This window comes from Bubalus kerabau, chromosome 3, assembly GCF_029407905.1.
Source record: "Bubalus kerabau isolate K-KA32 ecotype Philippines breed swamp buffalo chromosome 3, PCC_UOA_SB_1v2, whole genome shotgun sequence".
Lineage (NCBI taxonomy): Eukaryota > Metazoa > Chordata > Mammalia > Artiodactyla > Bovidae > Bubalus > Bubalus kerabau.
Window position 1 is genome coordinate 88,530,356 of NC_073626.1, and position 23,114 is coordinate 88,553,469.

General features: G+C 37.9%; 1 pseudogene; it reads right to left on the minus strand.

The window, feature by feature from the left end:
* Positions 1–3,128: 3,128 nt before the first annotated feature.
* LOC129646380 (ATP synthase subunit f, mitochondrial-like) lies at positions 3,129–3,650 on the minus strand (annotated as a pseudogene).
* Between the last annotated feature and the right edge of the window lie 19,464 nt (positions 3,651–23,114).

The window sequence follows — 23,114 nt, forward strand, 5'->3', positions numbered from 1 at the left end:
GGAGTTTCTTTCTCGGTGATGAAAATATTCTGAAATTAGCGAGTAATGATAGTTGTACATCATTGTGAATGTACTAAATATAACTTAATTGGATACTAAAATGCTTAAAATGCTGAATTTTATATTATTTGTCATAATATATACATAGAGAAAAATGTTCAATGACCATGTTCAAGTGACAATAAGTCAGTAAGACCATCTTTGCTTACTTTATTTATTTCTAGGAATAAGAAAATTGGTAATCCTATATAACATTTCAAAGTTAGTACAAAGTACTGAACTTATTGCCAAGACTCTGAGGGGAGGACCTTTTCTTTCACGGCAATGATGAATTTACTAATTTGAAAAAAAGCATATTACAACAATGAGTGCATGCTAAGTGATTTCAGTTGTGTCTGACTCCTTGCAATCCTATGGACCATAGCCCACCAGACTCCTCTGTCCATGGGATTTTCCAGGCAAGAATACTGGAGTCGGTTGCCATTCCCTTCTCCAGGTGATCTTCCCAACCCAGGGATCGAAGCTGGGTCTCCCATATTTCAGGCAAATTCTTTACCATCTGAGCCCCCAGGGAACCCATTACAACAGTAAGAGGTAGCAAAATGAAATTCATTACTTCCAAGGAAGTACAAACTAATCATGTAAACAACTTCAAAATTATTTAAAGTATAATATGATAGCCAAAACGACTTAAGAAAATTTGCAGTGTTTTAAATCTAACTTTTTTTCCACTTTTATTTTCTACTGGAGCATAAATTGATTTATAATCTACATTTATTAAAAACCTTTATACAACTTAACAGAAAAGCAAACAATCCAATTAAAAATGAGGAGAGACCCTGAATAGACATTTTTCCAAAGAAGACATAAAAATGGCCAACAGGTACAGGAAAAGGTGCTCAACATCACTAATCATCAGTTCAGTTCAGTTCAATTGCTCAGTCATGTCCTACTCTTTGCAATCTCATGAACTGCAGCACGCTAAGCCTCCCTGTCCTTCACAAACTCCCAGAGTCCACCCAAACCCATGTCCATTGAGTCAGTGATGCCATCCAACCATCTCATCCTCTGTCGTCCCCTTCTCCTCCTGCCCTCAATCTTTCCCAGCATCAAGGTCTTTTCAAATGAGTCAGCTCTTCGTATCAGGTGGCCAAAGTATTGGAGTTTCGGCTTCAATCATCAGTCCTTCCAATGAACACCCAGGTCTGATCTCCTTTAGAATGGACTGGTTGGATATCCTTGCAGTCCAAGGGACTCTCAAGAGTCTTCTCCAACACCACAGTTCAAAAGCATCAATTCTTCAGCACTCTGCTTTTTTTATAGTCCAACTCTCACATCTATACATGACCACAGGAAAAACCATAGCCTTGACTAGACAGACCTTTGTTGGCAAAGTAATGTCTTTGCTTTTTAATATGCTGTCTAAGTTGGTCATAACTTTCCTTCCAAGGAGTAAGCGTCTTTTAATTTCATGGCTGCAATCACCATCTGCAGTGATTTTGGAGCCCCCCAAAATAAAGTCTGACACTGTTTCCACTGTTTCCCCATCTAATTGCCAGGAAGTGATGGGACCAGATGCCATGATCTTCATTTTCTGAATTTTGAGTTTTAAGCCAATTTTTTCACTCTCTTCTTTCACTTTCATCAAGAGGCTCTTCAGTTCTTCTTCCTTTTCTGCCATAAGGGTGGTGTCAATAACCTGCATATCTGAGGTTATTGATATTTCTCCCGGCAATCTTGATTCCACCTTGTGCTTCATCCAGCCCAACGTTTCTCATGATGTACTCTGCATAGAAGTTAAATAAGCAGGGTGACAATATACAGCCTTGACATACTCCTTTATTGGAACCAGTCTGTTGTTCCATGGCCAGTTCTAACTGTTGCTTCCTGAGCGGCATACAGGTTTCTCAAGAGGCAGGTCAGGTGGTCTGGTATTCCCATCTCTTTCAGAATTTTCCACAGTTTATTGTGATCCACACAGTCAAAGGCTTTGGCATAGTCAATAAAGCAGAAATAGATGTTTTTCTGGAACTCTCTTGCTTTTTCCATGATCCAGCAGATGTTGGCAATTTGATCTATGGTTCCTCTGCCTTTTCGAAAACCAGCTTGAACATCTAGAAGTTCACAGTTCACGTATTGCTGAAGCCTGACTTGGAGAATTTTGAGCATTTCTTTCCTAGCGTGTGAGATGAATGCAATAATCAGGGAAATGCACATCAAAACTACAATAAAATATCACCTCACATCTGTAAGAATGGCTATTACCAAAAAAACAAGAAATAGCAAATGTTGGCAAGAACATGGAGAAAAGGGAGCCCTTATGTTCTGCTGGTACGTGTCTGTGTGTGTGTGTTCGTTGCTCAGTCGCATCCAACTCTTTGCAACCCCACAGACTGTAACCCGCAAGGTTCCTTTGTTCATGGAATTCCAGGCAAGAAAACTGGAGTGGGTTGTCATTCCCTTCTCCAGGGGATCTTGCTGACCCAGGAATCGAAACCGAGTCTCCCACACAGCTGTCGGATTCTTTACCATCCGAGAGCCACCAGGGAAGCCCCATGCTGCTGGAGGGAATGTCAACTAGTGCAGATATTAAGAAAAACAGTATGAAGATTCCTCAAAAAATTAAAACTAGAACTATCATATAACCCAACAGTTCCTTTGGTATTTACCCAAAGGAAACAAAATCACTATTTTGAAAATATATCTGCACTCCAGTGTTCAAAGAAGCATTTTCTACAACTGGCAAGTCATGGAAACAAGAGATCATTAAGAGAGTTTTTTTTTTAATGTGGCATGTATACAACTGAATATTATTCAATAATAAAAAGAAGGAAATTCTGCCATTTGTGACAACATGGATTATACTAAGTGAAGTCAGACAGAGAAAGACATATACCAATACTGTATGATCTCACTTACAAATGGACTCTGAAAAAAGAAGAAAAAAAGATGAAACCAAAGCCACAGATAACAGAGAAGAAACTAATGGCTGCCAGAGGCAGTGGCTGAAACGTGTGAAGGAGGCCAAAGCTACAAATTTCCAATTATAAAATAATTAACTCATGGGGATATAATATACAGAATGGTGATCATAGTTCATATTTCTTGAAATGAAAGTTGCTGAGAGATTTTTTTTAACCAGTCATCTTTTATTGGCTGTTAAATCTCCACTAGGCTATGAAAGGATTCAGGGGTGCCCAGCAAAGAATGCAGAATGCCCTCTTCAGTGGTACTCGCTTGGCTGCTCTTGTTTAAGTTCCTTGTAAGAACGGCAAACAGTTGAAAAACATGTAAGCTGCCAGCACCATAGAAAGCCCGGCAACGCTCCCTTTCTTCATGTTTAACTTGTTGTAATACTGGCAATAACCTCTCTGAAATGCTCCAGCAATGCCTTTAGGGATGAAATCTCGCATTAGTATCCAGCTTGACAGCTCCCTTAATTTGACATGCAGGAGTTTCTTTTCCTTAAATGGTACAACTGATGCCATCTTGGAGTCCTGGCAGTCTGCTCCAATATGAACTCTTCTGTGTTGAGCAAGGTTTGAGGCACAACAAAAAGCCTTCCCACATTCTTCATCGGGTTTCTCACCACTGTGAATGATCTGATGCAGAAAAAGAGATGAATGTTTCCCAGATACAAACATTTTTCTATTGCTGATTATTTTACAACTTGAATCCAAATCTGTATTCCAGCTTCTTGTTTCTTCCTTCACAACCATCCAAGGGTCTCTTCCTTCCTTCAATAACACAATGATCTCTGGCTTAGAAATGAAATGGCCAATTGAGACCAAGTTACTATAATTCTCCATCATCACATTGCAATACAATTTCTTTTGAAGAGGGTTGAGAAACTCCCACTCATGCGAAAAGAACTCTTATGGCCACACCCCTGAGTGTTATTGGTCCCCGGGCCATGGTTTTAGACCTGCAAAAACTGATTCGTCCTCAGGGTTCCTTTATCAGAAAAACAGAGTCCAGAAAACCACACCGTTCCTTGCTAGCTTGTGTTCCCCTTGCACAGTCGTGTCTGTGGCAACCTAATGGTTTCTTGCTTGGTTTCTTGACATCCTAATGGATGTCATTCACAAGCTGTTGACCTCAAGGAGCAAGGGAAAACCCCAAGGTAGAAGTCACCTGCTTTGTCATTGGAGGTGTTCTATGGGGTTGTAAAGTTACCAGTTCAAAGCGGCCGCCCAACCCCAAATCTAACTTTTTGAGACTAATATAAGGAAAAGAAAGCCTTCCTACCTATAACATATCCTTTGATTCTACTAGTAGAAATTAAATAGAGAGCAAGAAAAATTGTGGGCCAACTCCATACAGTTTTTATATTCTTAATTCACTATACCTTTACAAGTTCAGTGTGTCTTCACCACCTATTTTATCCCAAGCCTGTCCACAAAATATTTCATTGGCAGATGTGGCTGGTGGTAGGTTTCCATTTTTAACAAAAGTTAGTTTCTTGTCTTGAGGATTGAATTTGTTTGAAAATCTTTCTGTATTTTTTTCTAGTTATGTTGGTACATCCTCTAAAATTCTGTTTTCATAACAACTACTATTCACGGATGTCTATTTTTGTTTTATATGAAAGGAAAACTGTAATTTAGAAACACAATGGCACATTTTTAAAATATTCATTTATAAATGGGCTAGCTTTGAACCAATGAGATAGCTTTGGGAAAAAAATGTTTACATTTTTGTTTCTTTTTAAAATTATTCAAAATCATTTATTTACTGTTAGTTTCAGAAAGCTTGCATCTGGTGGTGATACAGGTATCATGCCAATGATTAAGCTCTTGGATTAGGAGTGCTAATAATAATTTGTACACAGATGTTAACAAAAATAACCTCTTCTTATTCTAGTTATGCTTATTTTTATGTAACACACAAAATTGGGGTGGGGATAGCTTAAGTAAACAAATGACATGTACATTTCAAACCCAAATAAGTAAGTTTCTCACTCAACTCCTTGAAATCTACCCTCTGTAGTTATATATCCTTTTCACATCAACTTCTACATTGACTGTAAGGAAGTTTTGCACCAGATCACTAAACTTGTCGGAAAAAAGAATGATAGTCTCTATAGATAAATTAAACAGTAAAGATGAAATATTTGTTGTTGTTGTTTTGGCATACATCAATTCATTCATTCCTTAAGATTTTCTGTACTTCTGCTTGTCAGGCACTAGGCAAGGCATTATATGATGTAATAGAGCACAAATACAGTTCCAGTTCTCAAGGAGGTTACTCGTTTTGTGAAGCTACTGAATACACAACTATTCAAACAACTAAATAATTTTGGAAAAGGTCATGGCATCCCTCTTTTCAGGTGATTTTTTTAAAAACAGATTTTTCAAACAGTTTAAATTTTGCTTTGTAAGACCATTATTAAGAAACATTAGAGATAAACCAAAGTTTTTTAAGAGTAAAGCTTAATGCTTGAAAATGTTGATAAGGTACTGTATTAAGTGGTATAAACATCAGTAATATTTATGTGGCACTGGGGAGTTGGAGAGTGTTCAGCAAAACTATATTATGGCCTTTCATGTTGCAGGGAATATAGATGCGCCCATATGAGACATATTTACTGCAAAAATACATGAGAATGAAAACTCAGGAAACTGACTCAGCCACTGTACAACCAGACAACATGGAGAAGTGCAAAAATAGCTCCTTGTTGTTCAGAATACAACAGCAGTTTTAAAGCCCCCAAAGCAGCTCTTGTAACCAACTAGCTGCCCTGATAATGTGCTCATCTAATGACCTCCTCTGCCTCAAGTATGTATTGCCTGTCTTATAGTAATTCTGCCATTTTTAAGCCATCCTTCAGTCTTCTCTTTTTCATACACAACAACAAAATCATTAGCATACCCTGACTGCTCTAAATTCAAAATACAGCCTGCGTACAACAATTTCCTGTGACCTCCACAGCTAATACTTTCTCAAGCCACCATGCTCTCTCTCGTCAACTACTGCAAGCCCCTTCTAACCTATCATCCTATTTCCACTTTCTTCCCCCAGTCAGTTCGCCCCCACAGCAGCCCAAGTTCTTCTTAAAGTGCTTATCATATCACGTCATTTTCCTGTTCAAAATTGCCTGTTGGCTTCCCATCACATTTAAAATAAAACAAAAGTGCTTCACCATGGTTTGTAAGGCTTTATATAATTTTATCCCTGGATACTTCCCAATCTCATTAGCTACCAATCTCATACTCTATCTCTCACTGCTCCAATAACATTTGCCTTCTTGCTATTCCTTACCCATGACAAACATACTCCTGCCTCAAAGCTTCTCCACATATTATCTTTTCTGTCTATAAATACTTACCCCAGACTTACCCCAGATGCTCTCATGGCTCTCTCCTTCACGTCACCTAGATCTCTCTCTATTCAACTACAGTCATACCTTGATAGTCTCAAGGGATTGATTCCAGGATCCCTTTGGATGCCAAAAACTGCAGGTGAATTCCTTTAAATAAAATACTGCATTTGCATATAATCTATGAACATAATCCCTTATAAATCATCTCTAGATTACTTATAATACCTAATATAATGGAAATGCCATGTAAATAGTTATTGAGCATGCAGCAAATTCAAGTTTTGCTTTGGAACTTTCTGGAATTTTTTTCTGAATATTTTCCAGCAGCAGTTGGTTGACTCCAAGAATGTGGAGCCCATAGATACAGTAGGCCACCTATACCTCCTAAGAGAAGCCTTCCTTGACCACCCTAAAAGAAATCTATTTCTTTCTTTGATTCACTTTGCTTTCTGGACTTAACACTACCCAAAATAATATCACATAATTATTCTCTACTCATTGTCAGTCTCCCCAACCAGAAAGTAGGCCCATGAAGGTAAACTTTGGTTCACTACTGCATCTCGTGCACTTTAGAGTAGTGTCTGGTACACAGAGAATATTCAGTTTTTGTTTAATGAACTAACTATTTCTTATGACTCAGTGTCTGTCTACCTTTCCCTCTACTGACTCTCTTTCTGTTTGTCAGGAATTCAAAACTCTTGAGACAGACAATCCTTGCTGATCTAATCACCACTCAACAGTGAGTGTCTATTCCAATCAGGCCACCCAACAGATGGTCAGATGGGTGTTTTGGCAATAACACCAATCCCCGGTTACCAGTCTTATGACCAGAGTATCAGGTCACATGATATAAAACATGAAGCCTTATTCACAAAATCTACATGGCCATTTCCCTCAGATTGTATGAAAACACAATAGGCATTTAGCTTCTTGGATTCTTCACTAATATAAAAATAACATAGTAGATATTTTGCTTTGATTATTTTTTTTCACTCCTTTTCTTCCCATTACTGACAAAAAATTTTCATACCACCTGCCTAAGGTAACAAAGAGGGCTCCTCCTCCTAGGAAATTCCTTTCTCCTCCCCACAAAAAAAAATTAAGCTATCTCTCCCTCCCTCTGACCAAACCTCTAACCTCACCCTCACTATTTCCCTTCAGTTTTTATGGGGTAAAATTTCTAAACTATAAACCAGTGTGCTGTTATGTATTACAGATAATTTATTACCTTTTTCTGACTTTTTTCATTTTAATAAGAAATTTAACAGCAAGAACCTCAAATATGCAATTTTAGACAATATATAAAGATCCTGGGGATAATGAATTGGAACAGAATGGCCTTCCTGAAATCCCTCAAATGACTTCACTTGCATGATTCTTGCTAGCCTTTTTTATAAGATTACCCATTGTGTGCAATTCTCATTCATTCACACATTTGTTCAATAAACATTATTGAGTGCCTACTTTGTTAAGGCACCAGGCAGTCCTCATGTGTACAAATATGCTCCCCACAGGAGAATGGACTTTAATTTCAGCAGAAAGCTATCCTTCCTAACATTTTATTTTTAGATGTTTCTGGGAATAAATACATTGCTGAAGCATGTTTTATCAGCAACAGTTAGTGTGGATCACTCAAGCTTCTTAAAATGGAGCACCTGTTTATAGGCAGTACAGGTATATTATTAAATTATTAAATTTATGGGAGAAACTTTCTAATATATAAATCCCTGTGCTATGATATCACTGCCAATTTAGCCAAGATAACTGCATTTTCTTCTGCACTCTACCTAACTTGCTCAACAATCTGTTTACTTTTTATTAGGCCAGGCTATCCAAATAAATGCTTACTAAAAGAGTGGAGTACAATACTTAGGCCTCTACTATTGATGCAGATTTGCTGAAAATAGGTATAATCACTTCACTTAGGCTTCTACAAAAATGATATCCACTCATTTTGTTAATATAGTCAAAATGTATTTTATTTCATAAATGAGTTAACAATTCCTAATTTTGATAAAAGGGAAATATTCACTCTTTATAAAGATAACTTGAAAATTTTTCATTTCCATCAGCTTTATAATTGTCTGTTTAGCTAGTTTTAATGTGCCCTACAATATAGCCACAATATATTACATTACCATCTGCACTAAAAGCTATCCTCCCACTCTGCCTTATTATTCTTACACCTAATCCTCTTTGTAACCCTTACACCTCCCACACTATCTATCCTAACTTCATAATTGTCAAAAAGGAAATGATCATTTCATCTCACACATCATCATTTTCAGCAAATTTTCTCATCATGGTGATGTGGCCTTTAGTTCCAGCCAGCTGACTGCATAAGACCTTTATTTTCATGCCATCAGTGGGATGACATTGATAAACTCTGTACCTCAACTCCTCCAAATAAATGATTGCTATGTTTTGCTTTAACCCTTAGACATACTGGACACATATATAACATTCTAATAGCCTCATGTTCACAGACTTTTTCATATCTCCAAATTTTTATCTTCTCCTGCAATGATATTTTAGGATCAAATATCTAAGCCACTTAACATAACTGAGAAACATTATGCTAATTAAGATAAGGATGTGGGTTCAAGTGCTATAATAACCAATTAGCTGGGGGAAAAGGTCTAATTTTGCTTTAGGGTTATAGACTATATCTCAATGATGGATAAAAGGCCCACCATTTCATCAACATCAGAAAAGGTGACCAAGGTGTATAGACTACTAAAGAGTAACACACCATATTTGAAAAAGCAGTTCATTCACAGATATGTCCTACTGTTGACACAAGGTGAGCAGTATCAATTCTGCATGCTCAGGACAATATGTTGCATGTATATAATTATTATATAATATTGATTATACAGGCATAATTAATTTGCATATTCCTATGCACAAATTGGAGAAGGCAATGGCACCCCTCTCCAGTACTCTTGCCTGGAAAATCCCATGGACGGAGGAGCCTGGTAGGCTGCAGTCCATGGGGTCGCTAAGAATCGGACACAACTGAGCGACTTCACTTTCACTTTTCACTTTCATGCATTGGAGAAGGAAATGCAACCCACTCTGGTGTTCTTGCCTGGAGAATCCCAGGGACGGGGGAGCCTGGTGGGCTGCCGTCTATGGGGTCGCACAGAGTCGGACACGACTGAAGCGACTTAGCAGCAGCAGCAGCAGCATCCACAAATACTTATATTTAAGGTGATGGGACAGATCTAATCCCATAGAATTGAAATGTAGCATAGCCTACTGCAAAGATCACTGGGCTAGGAGTTAAGAGACATAACCTGGTTATTGACTTTTTTTTTAGTCCCAAATGGTAACAATTTAAACTGAATTTTAAAAGAAGTTGGAGAATGCGAAAAGGGGAATAATTCTCTAAAGTACTTCTGTTTGGGGGGATAAAAACCTACTATGTCTAAATAGTGGCAAGAAGAAACATTAGAAAGCCCTCAATAAACTGAAAGTCCAAAATAAACTGACAAAAAATAAGCAGTTGGCCAATAAAATTAATCAGATCAGATTAGTCGCTCAGTCGTGTCCGACTCTTTGCAACCTCGTGAATCACAGCACGCCAGGCCTCCCTGTCCATCACCAACTCCTGGAGTTCACTCAGACTCACGTCCATCAAGTCAGTGATGCCATCCAGCCATCTCATCCTCTGTCGTCCCCTTCTCCTCTTGCCCCCAATCCCTCCCAGCATCAGAGTCTTTTCCAATGAGTCAACTGTAGTACTGGAGTCCTCAGTCAACTGAAAGTACCGGAGTTTCAGCTTTAGCATCATTCCTTCCAAAGAAATCCCAGGGCTGATCTCCTTCAGAATGGACTGGTTGGATCTCCTTGCAGTCCAAGGGACTCTCAAGAGTCTTCTCCAACACCACAGTTCAAAAGCATCAATTCTTCGGCGCTCAGCTTTCTTCACAGTCCAACTCTCACATCCATACATGACCACAGGAAAAACCATAGCCTTGACTAGACAAAACTTTGTTGGCAAAGTAAAGTCTCTGCTTTTGAATATGCTATCTAGGTTGGCCATAACTTTCCTTCCAAGGAGTAAGCGTCGTTTAATTTCATGGCTGCAGTCACCATCTGTAGTGATTTTGGAGCCCCCCAAAATAAAGTCTGACGCTGTTTCCACTGTTTCCCCATCTATTTCCCACGAAGTGATGGGACCGGATGCCATGATCTTAGTTTTCTGAATGTTGAGCTTTAAGCCAACTTTTTCACTCTCCACTTTCACTTTCATCAAGAGGCTTTTGAGTTCCTCTTCACTTTCTGCCATAAGGGTGGTGTCATCTGCATATCTGAGGTTATTGATATTTCTCCCAGCAATCTTGATTCCACCTTGTGTTTCTTCAAGTCCAGCGTTTCTCATGATGTACTCTGCATATAAGTTAAATAAACAGGGTGACAATATACAGCCTTGACAAACTCCTTTTCCTGTTTGGAACCAGTCTGTTGTTCCATATCCAGTTCTAACTGTTGCTTCCTGACCTGCATACAAATTTCTCAAGAGACAGATCAGGTGGTCTGGTATTCCCATCTCTTTCAGAATTTTCCACAGTTTATTGTGATCCACACAGTCAAAGCTTTGGCATAGTCAATAAAGCAGAAATAGATGCTTTTCTGGAACTCTCTTGCTTTTTCCATGATCCAGCAGATGTTGGCAATTTGATCTCTGGTTCCTCTGCCTTTTCTAAAACCAGCTTGACCATCAATAGTCAATGTTAATAAAGAGAACCATAAAAGGATTTGTTCCCTCATAGCTATAAAGTATTTACTATGATTTGGATATTATGCCAGATTGAGGCTACAGAAATAAGCATAATAATGTCAGGGAGTCTAAACATTTATTTTCTATAACTTTAAAAAATTTTCTATATCTCCATTTCCATGTTTTTTTAAAACTATTTTCAGCATTTTACCTATGCTAAATACAAGCCTTCCAATAATACTCTACACAGTAATTTTGGTGTCCATGTTGAGTTTTTCTCATCACAAATATATTAGCTCCTGCTGCTGCTGCTAAGTCGCTTCAGTCGTGTCCGACTCTGTGCGACCCCATAGACGGCTGCCCACCAGGCTCCTCTGTCCATGGGATTTTCCAGGCAAGAGTACTGGAGTGGGGTGCCATCGCCTTCTCCGATATTAGCTCCTAATAATCCCTTAATATGACAACAATGGGCTTCCGTGGTGGCTCAGATGGTAAAGAATCTGCCTGCAATGCAGGAGACATGTGTTCGATCCCTGAATTGGGAAGATGCCCTGGAGAAGGAAATGGCAACCCACTCCAGTATTCTTGCCTGGAGAATCCCCATGGACAGAGGAGCCTGGCAGACTACAGTCCACAGGGTCACAAAGAGTCAGACACAACTGAGCGACTAACACATGACATTAAACTTGTAAGGCACTCTCCAACAAGGAATGTTTCAAATGTGAATATTAATCAGTTTTTCAAATAGAATTACTTTAGAATGTTTGTCATTCTTTCTCTCCCATTCCACCCAAAGTATTTGTTGCCTTAAATGTACTTTAAGGGTTTCCAGGTTTTGCTATATTGATGGTATCCACCATGAAATGACTGCTGTGTCTGTCAAAGGTGCTACTATCCAATGATTCTAGAGCACCAATTTCTAAGTTGTCAGAGATAACCTTGTTCCCACTTTGCACCATGTGGGACACTTAAGCCTAAGTAATGCTACTTGTGCCCATAATCCCAAAGAGTCTCATGAAAGCTTCTTCAATTACTACATGCAGCATTTCTCTCCCCAGAACTGGATGAGTCCACTGAGCCAAAACATGGAACTAATGCCTGAAACAGACAATACACTATTGCATTCACATGCCAGCTTTGCACTAACTCAAAAACACTCCTTTCTCCAGGAAAAAATTGTAAAAGCAAAATGACTTCTGGTGTGCCTCTGATCCAGTTCATGGGGCATGCTGGAACATTCCTGAATACTGGCTGAAGTTCTAGCCGACATAAATTGCCTCATTCTAATCCCTACTACCCAAAATCCTATTATTAAGCCATGAGGACCATTCTTGGAGGAGCATGAAGATAACCTGAAGGAAGAAATAAGAGAGGCACAAAGAATTCAGAAAAACTTAATTGATCAAAGGAAAAGGGTAGTCTCATTACAGGTTTCCAAACTGACCCTTCTTAATTATGACTGATTTCTGCAGTAAGTAGTACACTCTAAGCAAAATTTGAAAAAAAGCATTTCACTTCACTGTAAGAACTGGAACGAAGATGGCACTCTTTGATAGTCTTCTAATAGAATATATCACTAAGGGAATGGAGGAGGTAGATAATCCCACCTGATTAACTACCATTCAGCTCTCTGGAGAAGCCACAGCTAGAACATCTCAGAGAGAGTACTCTTCAAGAATAGAGTTCATGCTTCAGACACAAAACTTAACTATTAACAGATCAAAGACGATTATACAGAACAATATACATAACAATGTCCTCAAAAGAAAAAGTATATGGCCTGGGAACTAAAAGGCAGAAGCGAGTATGGCTCTATTTACCATTACTACTAATGGCCCAAGGGAGGACTTTGTGCTTCCCATCACTGCAGCTTTTGGAATCTAGAGCCAGAGGTCCTGGTCCTCAAAGCAGGCACGCTTTTACCAAGTGATACAGCAAGAATCCCACTGTATTATAAGCTATGGATGTAACCTAGGCAACTTTGGAATCATTATTCCAGTAGGCAAGAATAAAAATCATCATCTTGGAAGCAGTAATGACCCTGGTCATCAGAAGGAGGCAGGACTATTGTTACACATTGGGGTAGGGAGGAACATGAGTGGAGCACAGAACATGTGTGGGCACCTCTTAATACTCTCTTGCCAGACTGTGACGATAAATACATAGTTACAGCAACCTTGACCTAAGTAGAGGCTGGCTCATGACACTAAATGAGTCCTCGAGGCCAATAGAGTAGCCAGTGAGAGTAGAGAAATCTAAGCTGGATAATGGAGGAAGAAAACAATGAGCATCATTCACAACACAGAGTCCACTATAGTGACAGATACTGTGGCTTGTCCTCCTAATCTCCCCTTCTAAGTTTCTCCTCAGGAAGACAGAACCATCAGAATCTTGATGGAGCTACTTCCCAAACATAAGGGAAAGTAAATCTGAATGGTACTATGGGTGAATTGTTGATGATATAGTCCTCCACATGGGATAAGACTTTATTTGATCTCCATGAGCAGTTGGACTTCTTCCTCTGCACAATCCTACTCCCTCCCCTTTACTTTCACAGGTATCCAGTTCAGTTCAGTCGCTCAGTCATGTCCAACTCTTTGTGACCCCATGGACTACAGCACACCAGGCCTCCCTGTCTAGCACCAACTCCCAGAATCACAGGTATTAACCCCTAATAAACATTTTATACTCAAAACTCTGCCTGCTTCCTGAGAACTCAACCTACAACAAAGCTCAACCTATAGCCTACTATTTCTGCTCTCCCACTAATTTTGTGAGCTTAATAATTCTTTCTTACTTAAACTTAATAAAGTGGATTCCATTGCCAGCAACTATGAAATTTTACCAGTACAAGAGTCAACATGACATTCAAATGAAAACACAACAAACCAAAACCTATGGGACTCAGTAAAAGCAGTGCTAAGGGGAAGATTCATAGCAATACAAGCCTACCTCAATAAACAGGAGAAAAATCAAATAAATAGCCTAACTCTACACCTAAAGCAACTAGAAAAAGAAGAAATGAAGAACCCCAGGGTTAGTAGAAGGAAAGAAATCATAAAAATGAGGGCAGAAATAAATGCAAATGAATCAAAGGAGACCATAGCAAAAATCAACAAAGCTAAAAGCTGGTTCTTTGAGAAGATAAATAAAATAGGCAAACCATTAGCCAGAATCATCAAGAAAAATAGGGAGAAGAATCAAATCAACAAAATTACAAATGAAAATGGAGAAATCACAACAGTCAACACAGTAATACAAAGGATCACAAGAGACTACTATCAGCAAGTATATGCCAATAAAATGGACAACTTGGAAGAAATGGACAAATTCTTAGAAAAGTATAACTTTCCAAAACTGAACCAGGAAGAAACAGAAAATCTTAACAGACCCATCACAAGCACAGAAATCAAAACTGTAATCAGGAATCTTCCAGCAAACAAAAGCCCAGGACCAGATGGCTTCACAGCTGAATTCTACCAAAAATTTAGAGAAGATCTAACACCTAACCTACTCAAACTCTTCCAGAAGATTGCAGAGGAAGGCAAACTTCCAAACTCATTCAATGAGGCCACCATCACCCTAATACCAAAACCAGGCAAAGATGCCACAAAAAAGAAAACTACAGGCCAGTATCACTGATGAACATAGATGCAAAAATCCTTAACATAATTCTAGCAAACAAAATCCAACAACATATTAAAAAGATCATACATCATGACCAAGTGGGCTTTATCCCAGGGATGCAAGGATTCTCCAATATTTGCAAATCAATCAATGTGATACACCACATTAACAAATTGAAAGACAAAAACCATATGATTATCTCAATAGATGCAGAGAAAGCCTTTGACAAAATTCAACATCCATTTATGATAAAAAAAAAAAAAACTTCAAGAAAGCAGTAATAGAAGGAACATACCTCAACATAATAAAAGCCATATATGATAAACCCACAGCAAACATTATCCTCAATGGTGAAAAACTGAAAGCATTTCCCCTAAAGTCAGCAACAAGACAAAAAATGCCCACTCTCACCACTACTATTCAACATAGTTTTGGAAGTTTTGGCCACAGCAATCAGAGCAGGAAAAGAAATAAAAGGAATCCAGATTGGAAAAGAAGTAAAACTCTCACTGTTTGCAGATGACGTGATCCTCTACATAGCAAACCCTAAAGACTCCACCAGAAAATTACTAGAGCTAATCAATGAATATAGTAAAGTTGCAGGATATAAAATTAACACTCAGAAATCCCTTGCATTCCTATACACTAACAATGAGAAAACAGAAAGAGAAATTAAGGAAACAATTCCATTCACCATTACAATGAAAAGAATAAAATACTTAGGAATATATCTACCTAAAGAAACTAAAGACCTATATATCAGTTCAGTTCAGTCACTCAGTCGTGTCCGACACTTTGCGACCCCATGAATCGCAGCATGCCAGGCCTCCCTGTCCATCACCAACTCCCGGAGCGCACTCAGACTCACGTCCATTGAGTCAGTGATGCCATCCAGCCATCTCATCCTCTGTTGTCCCCTTCTCCTCCTGCCCCCAATCCCTCCCAGCATCAGAGTCTTTTCCAATGAGTCAACTCTTTGCATGAGGTGGCCAAAGTATTGGAGTTTCAGCGTTAGCATCATTCCTTCCAAAGAAATCCCAGGGCTGATCGCCTATAGAAAACTATAAAACACTGGTGAAAGAAATTAAAGATGACACAAATACTTGGAGAAATATACCATGTTCATGGATCGGAAGAATCAATATAGTGAAAACGAGTATACTACCCAAAGCTATCTATAGATTCAATGGAATCCCTATCAAGCTACCAATGGTATTTTTCACAGAACTAAAACAAATAATTTCACAATTTGTATGGAAATACAAAAAACCTTGAATAGCCAAAGCAATCTTGATAAAGAAGAATGGAACTGGAGGAATCAACCTGCCTGACTTCAGGCTATACTACAAAGTTGCAGTCATCAAGACAGTATGGTACTAGCACAAAGATAGAAATATAGATCAATGGAACAAAATAGAAAGCCCAGAGATAAATCCACACATCTATGGACAACTTATCTTTGACAAAGGAGGCAAGAATATACATTGGAGAAAAGACAATCTCTTTAACAAATGATGCTGGGAAAACTGGTCAACTATCTGTAAAAGAATGAAACTAGAACACTTTCTCCCACCATACACAAAAATAAACTCAAAATGGATTAAAGATCTAAATGTAGGACCAGAAACTATAAAACTCCTAGAGGAAATCATAGGCAAAATACTCTCTGACATAAATCACAGTGGTATCCTCTATGACCCACCTCCCAGAGTAATGGAAATAAAAGCAAAAATAAACAAATGGGACCTAACTAAACTTAAAAGCTTTTGCACAACGAAGGAAACTATAAGCAAGGTGAAAAGACAGTCTTCAGAATGGGAGAAAATAATAGCAAATGAAGCAACTGACAAAGAATTAATCTTAAAAATATACAAGAAGCTCATGCAGCTCAATACCAGAAAGATAAACGACCCAATCAAAAAATGGGCCAAAGAACTAAACAGACATTTCTCCAAAGAAGACATACAGATGGTTAACAGACACATGAAGAGATGCTCAACATCATTCATTATCAGATTAGATCAGATCAAATCAGTTGCTCAGTCGTGTCCAACTCTTTGTGACCCCATGAATCGCAGCACGCCAGGCCTCCCTGTCCATCACTGACTCCCAGAGTTCACTGAGACTCACGTCCATGGAGTCAGTGATGCCATCTAGCCATCTCATCCTCTGTCGTCCCCTTCTCCTCCTGCCCCCAATCCCTCCCAGCATCAGAGTCTTTTCCAATGAGTCAACTCTTCGCATGAGGTGGCCAAAGTACTGCAGTTTCAGCTTTAGCATCATTCCCTCCAAAGAAATCCCAGGGCTGATCTCCTTCAAAATGGACATTCATTATCAGAGAAATGCAAACCAAAACCACAATGAGGTACCATCTCACACCAGTCAGAATGGCTGCTATCAAAAAATCTACAAACAGTAAATGCTGGAGAGGGTACAGTTAAAAAGGAACCCTCTTACACTGTTGGTGGGAATGCAAAGTAGTACAGCAACTATGTATGGAGAACAGTGTAGAGATTCCTTAAAAAACTAGAAATAAAACTGCCATACAACTCAGCAATCCCACTGCTGGGCATACACACAGAGGAAACTAGAATTGAAAGAGACACATGTACCCCAATGTTCATCGCAGCACTGTTTACAATAGCCAGGACATGGAAGCAACCTAGATGTCCATCAGCAGATGAATGGAATAAGAAAGCTGTGGTACATATACACAATGGAATATTACTCAGCTATTAAAAAGAATGCATTTGAATCAGTTCTAATGAGGTGGATGAAACTGGAGCCTATTATACAGAGCAAAGTAAGCCAGAAAGAAAAACACCAATACAGTATATTAAGGCATATATATGGAATTTAGAAAGATGGTAATGATGACCCTATATGCAAGACAGCAAGAGAGACACATATGTAAAGAACAGTCTTTTGGACTCTGTGGGAGAAGGCGAGGGTGGGATGATTTGAGAGGGTAGCATTGAAACGTGTATATTATCATATGTGAAGTGTATTGCCAGACCAGGTTCGATGCATGAGACAGGGTGCTCAGGGCTGGTGCAATGGGATGACCCTGGGGATGGGATGGGGATGGAGGTGGGAGGGGGTTTCTGGATGGGGAACACATGTGCACCTATGGCTGATTCATGTTGATGTATGGCAAAAACCACTACAATATTGTAAAGTAATTAGCCTCCAATTAAAATAAATTAATTAATTTAAAAAAACAAATACAAAGATAACAGGCATCTTCAAATACTAAAGAACACAGATAATAACAAAAGCTATAACTCTATCTTGCTAATCAGTCACTTTAGAGATTAACCAAACAAAACATTAAAAACTAAAACAGACAAGGCTTGTGGTAAACAATGAATTCATTTATATACAGAACTAATAAAGAACAGCAGAATAACTGCAGGATTTGGTTAACAGATTATGGATATTATAAACATAGACAGTGCAGCAATGATGATATAACATAAAAGTTGGAGGGTGGTAAGTCACAAGGATGTAAGAGACCTGTTATTCTCACTTTTCATAGTAGAATGTCAACTCCACACAAAATTAAAACATTCATTTAATAAAACAAAATTATCCAACTTCTTAGTTTTTTCACAATACTTTTTAATCATAAGAGAATCTTAAAAGAAATAAATCCTGTGATAAAGAGGCATTTATTTGAAGTTTAAAATGGCTTAACTTTAAGTTCAATCTCTTTTACTTCTAATAAATGCAAATAAAATAAAATTTAAGTTTTTTGAAAAAATAGAATCTATTAATTCAAAATTATTCACTTTCATTAAACAATTTTTATATCTACAATTTTTATATCTACCATCCTACATTATTTTTTATCTACACTTCTGCTTATATGTACATATATATGTAGGTAAGTGTATATACATACATATATACAGCTTTGCATTTAGAAGAAAAGATATCTGCACAAGTTCTGAATAAAGAAAGCTATCTAGAATAATATTTGCCTAATGCCAATGATGATATTTTCTAAATAGTGGAATTTAGGCTATTTTTTTAATTTGTGTATCTTCCCATAGTCTTAAAATTATTTACAGCGAGCATATATAATTTTCCAAAAGCAATGAAAAGAAGAAAAGGCCAGATATTTAAAATTTTGTATGCTATGCTAAAACTGTAGATTTTTACTAAATTTGTAAAGATCGAAGGTCTTGAGCTATTTTAAGATGGAAATTAAAGCCATAGGGATAGATCAGATTTCCCAAGAAGATTACAAAAAGAAGACAGTCAAATATATATCATTTTTCATTCCTAAGGAGCACGAACAAAGAGAAGAAAAATCACAAAGAAAATTCAGAAGTCAGAGTGCTGAGAGGAAAGTAAAAAATCTGCCTGCAGTACAGGAGATCTGGGTTTGATTCCTGGGTGGGAAAGATCCTCTGGAGAAGGAAATGGCAACCCACTCCAGTATTCTTGCCTGGAGAATCCCATGGACAGAGGAGCTTGGTGGGCTACATATAGTCCGTGGGGTTGCAAGAGTCGGACAAGACTTAGCAACTAACCACCACCAAGCATCATGAAAACCAACACAGGACACAGTGGTCAGCACTGTCAATATGCTACAGAGAGATCATGTACAATATTAACTGAAAATCATAAGCCAGAATTACTAGTAATCAAAATAAGAATCCTTTCAAAACTGTGATTAAACCTGAAAGCCAGATTGTGGTGTTTCGTGAGTGAATGACTGTTAAAGAAGCATATACAATTCATTTCAGGAGCTTCAATAAGAAATAAAGAAAATACCTTGAGCTTCCATAGTTTAGAGAGAAAATATAGCTAATATCTGGCTTTACAGAGGATATCTGGATTGTCATAAATGCTTTTACATTCTGTCTACAAATTCCATAAAACAGAAAATAACAGGCAATATAGTCTGATCACTATGTAATACCACTGGAAATTAACAAAATCAGAAAACAGATTCTTTCCACTGGAAAATTTTTAACTCTCTGCACAATAACTTTTTTCTTTGTCAGGTCAAAGAAAAAAACTAAAATAGCAAAAATTTTAGAGAACAAATATTCAAAGATAATTTGAAAAAATTCAACATCCATTTATGAAAACTCTCAAAGTGGATATAGAAGGAGCATAACTCAATATAATAAAGATCACGATGATAAACCCACAACCAACATCATACTCAATGGTAAAAAGCTGAAAGCATTTCCTCTGAGATCAGGAGCAAGACAAGGATGCCACTTTCACCACTCTTAGTCAACAGCAATCAGATGAGGACAAAAAAGATAAAATGAACCCAAGCTGGAAAGGAAGAAACAAAACTGTCACCATATGTAGATGACATGATACTATATACAGAAACACTAAGGTCTTCAGCAGAAAACTATTAGTTCTAACAAATTAATTCAGTAAAGTTGCAAGATACAAAACTAATATTTATAAATATATTGCATTTCTATTCATTAATAACAAACTCTGAGAAAGAGAAATTAAGAAACAATGCAACCCATGGACTGTACAGTCCATAGAATTCTCCAGGCCAGAATACTGGAGTGGGTGGCCTTTCCCTTCTCCAGGGGATCTTCCCAACCCAGGGATTGAACCCAGGTCTCCTGCACTGCAGGTGAAAATCTCATTTACAGTTACATCAAAAAGATTAAATACCTAGGAATAAATCTAATCAAAAAGGTAAAAGAATTGTACTCTGAAAACTATGACACTGATGAAAAAAATTGAAAACAACAGAAATAAGTGGAAAGTTATATCATGCTCATTTAGAAGAATTACTATCGTTAAAATAATCATATAACCCAAAGTAATCTAATGATTCAATGCAATCCCTACCAAAACACCAAAAGCATTTTTTTCAGAGTACTAGGACAAATAATTGCAAAACATGTATGGGAATACAAAAGACCCTGAATAGTCAAAGCAATTTTGAGAAAGAAGAAAGCTGGAGGTATCATGAACCTTGATTTCAAACTATACTACAAAGCAACAGTAATTATAACAGTATGGTACTAACACAAACACAAACACATAGATCAACGGAGCAGAACAGAGAGCCCAGGGATTTTCCAGGCAATAGTACTAGAGTGGATTGCCATTTCCTTCTCCAGTGAGGTTCATTAATGGGCAACTAACCCATGAAAAAGGAGGCAAAACAATGCAACAGGGAAAAAACAGTCTCTTCAATAAATGGTGCTGGAAAAACTGGACAGCTACATGCAAAGGGGTCAACAGTACTACTTTCTCATGCCATATACAAAAATGAATTCAAAACAGATTAAAAACTTAAGTGTAAGTCCTAAAACCATAAAAATCCTAGAAGAAAACATAAGCCATATATTCTTTGACACTGGTATTGGCAGTATTTGTTTTAGATCTGTCTCCTCAGGTAAGGGGAACAAAAGCAAAAATAAACAAGTGGGACTGCATCAATCTAAAAAGGCTGTGCACAATGAAGAAAATTATCAACAAACTAAAAATGCAGCCTATTGAACAGGAAAAGTTATTTACAAACAGTATATATCCAATAATGGGTTAATATTCAAAATACATAAAGAATTCATACAACTTAACCTAAAAAACAAACAATTCAATTAAAAGATGGGTAGAGGACCTGAAGAGACATTTTTCAAAAGATATACAGACGGCCAGCAGACATTAAAAGATGCTCAATATCACTAATCATCAGGTAAGTGCACATCAAAACCACAACCTCACATCTGTCAGAATGGCAATCACTCAAAGACAACAACAAAAGTTGGCAACAATGTGGAGAAAAGGAATTCCTCATGCACTGTTCATGGAACTATGGTGTAGCTACTACAGAGAACACTATAAAGTTTCCTCAGAAAATTAAAATGGAAGTGCCATATGATCCAGTAATTTCATTTGGGTGGGGTGGGTATTTACTAAAGAAAATAAAACATTATTTCAAAAAGATATATGCACCTCAATGTTCACTGCAGCATTATTTACAATAGCAAAGACAGGGAGGCAACCTAAGTGTCCATCAATAGAAGAATGGATAAAGAAGATGTAGTGCATACGGCACCCCACTCCAGTATTCTTGCCTGGAAAATCCCATGGATGGAGGAGCCTGGTAGGCTGCAGTCCATGGGGTCACGAAGAGTCGGACACGACTGAGCGACTTCCCTTTCACTTTTCACTTTCATGCACTGGAGAAGGAAATGGCAACCCACTCCGGTGTTCTTGCCTGGAGAATCCCAGGGACGGGGGAGCCTGGTGGGCTGCCGTCTATGCGGTTGCACAGAGTCAGACACAACTGAAGTGACTTAGTAGCAGCAGCAGCAGTGTATATATACAATCAAGTATTAGCCATTAAAAAAATGAAACCTTATCATTTATGACAACATGGATGGATCTAGAGGGTATTATGCTAAGTGAAATTAAGTCAAATACCATGTAATCTTACTTATATGTGGAATCTAAAATAAGAAATGAAAACAGATTACTAGATACACAGAACACAGGGGTTTCTGCCAGAGAGGAGAGGGGTGGGAGTAGGGTAAAATAAGTGAAGGAGATTAACAGATTTCAACACAAATAAATAAGCCATGGGGATAAAACAGTGTAATGAATATGGTTAGTGAAGTGAAAGTCACTTAGTCGTGTCCAACTCTTTGTGACCCCATGGACTATACAGTCCATGGAATTCTCCAGGTCAGAATACTGGAATGGGTAGCCTTTCCCTTCTCCAGGGGATCTTCCCAACCCAGGGATCAAACCCAGGTCTCCCACATTGCAAACAGATTCTTAACCAGCTGAGCCACAAGGGAAGCCCAATATGGTTAATTATATTGTAAAAACTACATGGGAACATATGGCTACTAGATTTATGGTGATCATTTCATAATGCACACAAATGTCAAGTCACCATGTAGTATATCTGAAACTAATATAAGACTATATTTCAATTTACATTTCAAAATATATTCAAATATATTTAATATATTTCAACTATATTTAAATTAAAAATAAATAAAATTGACCATGATTTTAAATCCACAAGCCATACTAGTAAAATGACTCAAAATCCAGAAGCCACAAGAGAAATTAAAATAAAAAGTCAGTCTTCCAAGTAGTACCAAAAAAAACCCATAAAGTCATTAGGCAATTATGTATTGTGCTTAGTCGCTCAGTTGTGTCCAACTCTTTAAAACTGAAAAAACAAACATACCAAATAGCAAAAAGAGAAAAAGATAGGATCAATTAAGTCCCAGGAAAAGAAACGCAAATAGAGGAGGTGTTCTTGCCTGGAGAATCCCAGGGACGGGGGAGCCTGGTGGGCTGCCGTCTATGGGGTCGCACAGAGTTGGACACGACTGAGTGACTTAGCAGCAGCAACACTGGTAGAAGAACAAATTTAATTTAGCAATATAATTTAAGAGTATAATTTAGCAATATTTATCAAAA